Source organism: Bidens hawaiensis, unplaced genomic scaffold (genome assembly GCF_021521415.1).
Source record: "Bidens hawaiensis isolate Kalapana, Puna unplaced genomic scaffold, B.hawaiensis_p1.1 tig00041761_1, whole genome shotgun sequence".
Classification (NCBI taxonomy): Eukaryota; Viridiplantae; Streptophyta; class Magnoliopsida; order Asterales; family Asteraceae; genus Bidens; species Bidens hawaiensis.
In genome coordinates this window covers 43,248-50,762 of record NW_027497402.1, presented here as the reverse complement: position 1 = coordinate 50,762, position 7,515 = coordinate 43,248, and the positions used below count along the sequence as shown (strand labels likewise).

Sequence of the window (7,515 nt, the reverse complement as noted above, 5' to 3'; positions counted from 1 at the left end):
ACCAAGAATATGTCCATCGAACTTGAATAGCCGACATGATTCTCAGCGAAAGAGTGCAAAAATGTTATTATTAAAAAATTATATTTTTTTTGTTTTTTTAATATATGTTTTTTCTACAACTAAGTAAAATAAATTCTCATCCCCACACTTAGAACGAAATCGTTCTCGACGAGAACAAGGAAATGAAATAAAATAAAAATAAAACTTAAAATACTCAAAAGTAAAACAGAGAACGCGTTACTCCCCTGGTTTATATGCAGAATCTTTACCAGCTGTGTATCATTCAAGCGACCATATAGCATTTCATTCGCGGCCGCAACCTCGGGAGACCCAGTGCCAAAACGCCATCATAGCTACCATGCGCATAATAATACCTGCAATGACTCAAACTCGCTCGCATGTATCGGTGTACACAACTAAAATAAAGATAAGTACTACACATTTTTTTTTATATTTTTATGATTTTATATATATTTTTAATTATTATAATTTTTTGTTGGTTTTATATATATTTTTTTATTTTTTTATTTATAAATGAAAAGACAAACAGAATACCCTCAAAATAAGTTGCTCGAATGGAGATTGAGTACGAGCTGCTTCAATTGGGAGGATCCTTAGTAACAAAAATAAAAATAGATAAATCAAAAACTCGGGCTGCCTCCCGAGAGCACTTGGTTTAACGGGTCCTCAGCCTGACCCCTCTCTCACTTCTAACCCAAAGATGCTGCAAGGCGCAAAACCTCATCTTCCTCCATGCTCGCCTTCTCACCAATGTAGTGCTTTAGACGGTGACCATTAACTTTGAAGCTTCCATTCTTATCTTCAACCTCTATTACTCCATACGAGAAAACTTCCTTGACCGTGTACGGTCCTTACCATCGGGACTTCAGCTTTCCCGAAAATAATTTGAGTTGGGAATTAAACAAGAGTACGGTGTCCCCACACTTGAACTGTTTATCACCTCTCAACTTCCTATCATGCAACTCTTTGGTCTTCAGCTTATAATTGTACGAGTGTGCATAGGCATGATCGCGGAGTTCCTCTAACTGATGCATCTGATGGAAATGGTGAACTCCAGCAGTCGAAATATCAAGGTTAACTGTTTGCAGAGCCCAAGAAGCACGATGCTCCAAATCAACAAGCAGATGGCAGGCTTTCCCATAAATCATCCGAAACGGTGTGGAACCGGTCGAAGTTTTGTACGCTGTACGGAAAGCCCACAAAGCATCATCTAATTTGCCGGACCAATCCTTTCTGTTTAGCCCAACCGTCTTCTCAAGAATGCGTTTAATGCTCCGATTACTCATCTCTACCTATCTACTAGTCTGTGGGTGGTAGGCAGTCGCAAGACGATGTGTGACCCCATAGCGTTGCAATGCCTTCTCTATCTGTGTGTTGTAGAAGTAAGTACCTCGATCGCTGATCAAGGCTTTCGGTACACCAAAACGAGAGAAAAGATTTTTCAGAAATCTCACTACAACTCGGGCATCGTTAGTGGGCAATGCTTTGGCCTCTACCCACTTGGAGACGTAATCAACTGCCACGAGTATGTACTTGATCCCTCTAGAATACGCGAACGGGCCCATAAAATCAATACCCAAAATGTCAAAAACCTCGCAAACCTGTTACCAACACGCTGGCATCGGTCACAGCTTTTTACGAACACGTGAGCATCTTTGAAAATCGAAGGCCAATAAAATCCTGAATATAAGACCTTCTTAGCAGTAAGAACGACACCATGGTGACCTCCCTTCGGTCCCTCATGACAGTGGCTCAAAATCCGCCACCCTTCTTCAACATCCACACATCTTCTCACAAGCTGATCAGCACCTATACGAAAAAGAAACCGGTCGTCCCAGATGTAGAACTTTACGTCAGCAAAGAATTTCATCTTTTGCTAGTGAGACATCCTCCTAGGGAGGGAACCATCAGCGAGGAAGTTCGCTATATCGGCAAACCACGGGTAGCCATCATCTTAGGCTCTGACAAACATAAGATTCTCTATCGGGAAATGGTCATTGATGATGACCCCAGCATCTCCAATCTCGGCCTTCTCAAGACGTGACAAGTGATCAGCCACTACATTCTCGGCCCCCTTTTTATCACAAATTTCTATATCAAACTCTTGAAGCAGCAGGATCCATCGGATAAGACGAGGCTTAGCATCCTACTTGTTGAAAAGATAACGAATGGAAGCATTATCCATGTAGACGTCTGTTTTAGACAGAACAGGATATGACCTAAACTATCAAATGCAAACACCACAGCTAACAACTCTTTCTCGGTAGTGGTGTAATTCTCCTAAGCAGTGTTCAAGGTCCGGCTCGCATAGTAGATCGGGTGGAAGTGCTTCTCCGTCCGCTGTCCAAGCACGGATCTAACGGCATAGTCACTCGCGTCGCACATCAATTCGAATGGCAAAGACCAGTCAGGAGCAATCATTATCGGGCGTTAACGAGTGTGTCTTTTAGAAGATCAAACGCCTCAATACAATGTTCAAAGAAGACAAATGGAGTGTCTTTCTCTAGTAACTTGGTCATCGGTCTCGCAATTTTTGAGAAATCTTTGATGAACCGACGATAGATACCAACATGACCTAAGAAGCTACGGATGGATCTCACAGAAGTGGGCAGGGGAGATTAGAAATGGTTTCAATCTTAGCTCGATCGACCTCGATCCTCACACTCGAGATCCTATGTCCTAGGACGATGCCCTCGCGTACCAAGAAGTGACACTTTTCCTAGTTGAAGACTAAGTTGGTGTCGACACAACGAGCCATCATCCTATCAAGGTTGGAGAGACAATGATCGAAAGAATTCCCGAAGATAGAAAAATCTTCCATGAAGACCTCCATGGAATCCTCGATCATGTCGTGAAAGATCGCCACCATACATCGCTGGAAAGTAGCTGGAGCGTTACATAGTCCAAAGGGCATGCGTTTATAGGAAAACGTGCCATAGGGCTAGGTGAATGTGGTTTTCTCATCATCATCGGGAGAGATCAGGATTTGGAAATACCTAGAGAAACCATCCAAAAAGCAGTAGTACTGCTAACCCACCAAACCCATCAATGAAGTGTAGAGGAAACTGATCTTTCCTAGTGGCATCATTCAGTCTGCGGTAGTCGATGCAGACTCTCCAACCAGTCACAGTCCTAGTGGGAATAAGCCCTTTCCTTTCATTGGTGACAATAGTCATAGCACCCTTCCTCGGAACCACTTGGACCGGACTCACCCAGGCGCTATCAGAGATGGGGAAAATGATTCTCGCATCAAGGAGTTTGATGATTTCTTTCTTAACGACCTCCACCATTTTCGGATTAAGACTCCGTTGAAGCTGAACGATGGATTTGAAATTATCCTCCATGAGGATATTATTAGTGCAGAATGAGGGATTAATCCCTTTGATGTCGATAATCTTCCATGATATCGCCTCCCTGTGCGCTTTTAGCACCTTCAACAACTTCAACTTCTCGACCTCCATCAAGGCAGACGCGATGATGACGGGTAGCTTCCTCTCTTCGTCCAGAAATGCATACTCCAAATGATCGTGTAGATCCTTAAGTTCTAAGGAAGGAGGAGGGCTCTCAACAGATGGTCGGTCCCTCAGATTGTCTCGCACGATCTCAACAGCTGACTCTGAATCTAGGGGTGGTGACACGGTGTCATCCATCAATGGTTTAGTGGTCATGGAAACCATCACGACCTCTAAAATATCCCTATCGAGAATCTGTGGGTCCAAAGTAGGTCCTCCACAGATGTCAGTTAAAAAATTCTGCACATGCGATACGATGGTGTCAACGAAATACAGGAAGTTGTCTGCTGACTTGGGATGCTTGAGTGACTGTCTTACGTCGAAGGTGACGCTATCATCCCCAACTTTAAGAATCAATTTTCCCTCACAGACGTCGATCAACGCCTGTGCGGTGGCAAGGAATAGTCGGCCTAAAATGAGCGGGACACTATCATTCTCATTCATATCCAGAATGACAAAGTCCACCGGGAAGATGAACTTGTCGATATGAACAAGCATGTTCTCAACCACCCCTCGCGGGTATTTCACAGAACGATCATCAAGATGGATACTCATTTGGGTTGGCCTCAGTTCGTCAAGACCCAACTTACTGAAACAGAATACGGTGTAAGATTGATGTTGGCCCCAAGGTCGGCCAGAGCATGTTGAACCGTATTATCACCTAAGATGCAGGGAATTGTGAAACTCCCAGGATTAGCCATCTTTTCAGGAAACTAGCTCTGCAACACTGCAGAGCACCCAACACTCAACGGAATAGAAGAGACCTCAGCTAGCTTCTCCTTATTGGAAAGAATGTCCTTGAGGAATTTGGCATATTTGGGCATCGGAGTGACCCCCTCAAGGAAAGGAATGTTCAGATGAAGCTGCTTGAGAAGTTCGAGGAACTTGGAGATTTTCTCTTTGTCTCTGTCCGATCGGAGTCTCCCAGGATAAGGCAGTTTGGGTTTATAGACTCTCAGAGGTGGGTTAGATGATGGTGAAGGTTTATCGACCGGCTTCGTACTCGCTGGAATAGTCTGCTGGTGTGCCTCGAACGGAGGAGGTTCCATCTGGATCTCCTCGTCCACTTGCTCCTCTTCATCGACCGCAGGTGTAACAAATCTCGAAGGATCAGCCTCTCTTTCTCTTCTTGCACCGCTTCTAGTAGTCACGGCTTTGGCGAACCCTCTCGGATTTTTCTTGCTATTACTCAGTAGTGAACCTGGTGCTCTTTCGGATAACTGGCTGGCAATCTCTCTGACGTGACGCTCAAGATTGGCTAGAGACGTGGCTTGGTTCTTCAACATAGCATCATGTTCCGCAAATTTCGCCACATTCGTCACTTGGTTCCTCTCATCTCGCTTCAGCAGCTCAGCCATCATCTCATCCAGTGAGGTTTTCTTCTCCTCTCTCCCCACTTGTTCCGAAATCTCCTGACCTGAACTCCCCTGCCCGAATAGATTCTTTCGACGCTGGTTTTGGTATTGGGCTTGGTAGCCACTGGCTTGTCTCCCTCGATAGTTATTCTGATTTCTCCAGCCAGTGTTCCCGCCGAAGGCAGGGTTTTGATATCTCAAGCGGTTTTTGACGAAGTCAACCTCCTCCTGGTTGCTACCTGGCTTAACAGGACAGTCAATGGTGTTGTGACCCCCTCGGCAAACCTCACACTTCGCGACACACTTAACGGTAAGATCTCTAACGAGTTTGTTCAAACATCCATCTGTGTCTACATGCTAGTGCTCGAATTTACCTGAAGTACTCATCTCGATGACGTGGAAGAATTTAAGCCTCCGTGCCCCTCGTAGCTCGTTGCTAGATCATCAAAAAGGATGACTCACTCATCGGGATCTTTGTTCTTGAGAAGGTTCCCGTTAGCTGTCTGGTTCAACATCTCTCTCACGTGTTGTGTGGCACCATTATAGAATTTCTCGATAAGCATCCACTTATCTAAACCATGATGAGGACAACTAAGAAGGAGGTCCTTGAATCTTTCCCAAACTTCCCCGAAAGACTCGTCGGACCTCATGCGGAAGGAACAAATCTGCTCACGGAGTCCAGCGGATTTAGACGGCGGAAAGAATTTGGTCATGAATTTCTCTTGAAAGCCCGCCCAAGTGGTGATGGATCTAGCAGGTAGTGACATCAGCCATTTGTAGGCTTTGCCGACAAGTGAGAAGGGAATAATACGGAGATAGATGGCTTCATCGTTCATGTTGCCGATATTGAAAGTTTCGCAGATTTGAACAAACATGTCGATGTGGTTTGAAGGATCTTCGCTCTCTAGCCCTTGGAATTGGAGTGCGGTCTTGATGAGTTGCATGACGTGGGCAGGAATGGACCAGTTTCCAGCGGCGGCACCGTTCGGTAAAGTGATACTAGAATGAGGATTCAGGATTGATGTGCTAAAAACAGTCAATAAATATTAACTAAATTAAACAAGTAATAAAAACTAGACCTAAGACTCGACTAAACAAAACACCGGCAAGTGAACCGGTCAATTGTATTAAAGCTAAGTAAGTCTGGAATATCGAACCCACAGAACTCTATAAATTAAGTTAATTAACTAATTAGACTCGACTTACGACACGACTATTTATTATTAATGTTTTAAGGGGGATTTTAAAACTAATATTAAACAAAGAAAAAGATAAACAAGTAAACGAGAAACAAGAAATCAAACACAAGACTGGAACCAATAAGAGAAGGATTCTACCTAGGTAAGAATCCCATGCATCAACATTCATCAAGCAATGGACAAATAGCATGATTAAGGAAACTGATTTCGAAACATATTCATCTAACAAAACCCTAAGGACCTTTGACTGAATCAAATGAAATCCCAAAGAACAATTATTAGATTATAAAGCAATCAGTATTATTGATTTCTGCAAAGTCATCAATTAGGGTTAATTAATAGTATCTAAAGCAAGCAATCTTACGAAACACTAAACCCTAGATAACTTGATAAGCGAGCATGATATCATGAACATGGATCAACATAATAAGAAAGAATATTGTCACTAACTATCCTAACATGCAATTGACCAAGACATATGAACAACTCCTCACCTTACAGCTATTGGAATTTAGCAAAGCATTTAAAACCCTAACCAACAATTAACAAGCTTCTATGATCTAATAGGCCTATTCAACCATAATAATCAAAACACCAAGTAATGATTAAACATAAACCCTAAATCTAAAGAACACAATCAAAAGATAAAAGATCTATGTGAAGCAATAGTTAATAATCAATCAAGATAATAAATACTTATACGCATCATGAAAACAAAACCAAGTCTTTACTATTAAATAACGAAATCCATAATCAAACAATAGTCCAAAGCAAGAATCAAGTCTCAAACATGTTCATCAAACCTAGGTAGACATGAAGTCTAGCCTAGAATCATTATTAAAAACAATCCTAAACAAGTATTAAAAACAAAGAGGAAAGACATGACAAATAATGAACAAGGAACGAAAGTTAGAGCGATAAAATCCTTTGCGATTGATCCTTGAACACCCGGATGAAAGAACTCTTGATCCTCCTTGGTTCCTAGCTTCAAATCACCTTCAAACCCTTAATAATTCTCTCAAAATCGGCTGGTGGCTTATGTTCGGCTCGAAGACAGTGAACGGCTCAGATTATAAACCCTAATCCAAGTCTTACCTAAAAACATTTAATTGATTTTATTTTTTTATATTATTTTAAACTAAATTAACTAACTTACTTAACTTAACGAAACTAACAAGAAAACTTAACGAGACTTAACGGTACTAACGGAGCTCTCAAATATGACAAATATGATGAAGGAAACCACCTAGGTAAGGTATCTTAACGACTATCAACGACGCTCGAGTTACAACGAACACATAAAACCAGGTTCTAAAGATAATCTAACTAGACAATTATAAGAAAAAATAGGTCCCCACGGTCAGTTTTACTAAAAAACCCTAAATTCTTCTAGAAAGAAGAATAAAGCACGGTTGATTTTCTAAGTAC

The 7,515-nt window shown here is 42.1% G+C and overlaps 1 non-coding gene across 1 annotated transcript; it reads left to right on the top strand.

Moving 5' to 3' along the window:
- The first annotated feature begins 5,461 nt into the window (after positions 1-5,461).
- Positions 5,462-5,568, top strand: LOC143593176 (small nucleolar RNA R71). The gene has a single exon (XR_013146052.1). It is a non-coding gene; the product is annotated as a small nucleolar RNA R71 (small nucleolar RNA).
- Positions 5,569-7,515: the final 1,947 nt, after the last annotated feature.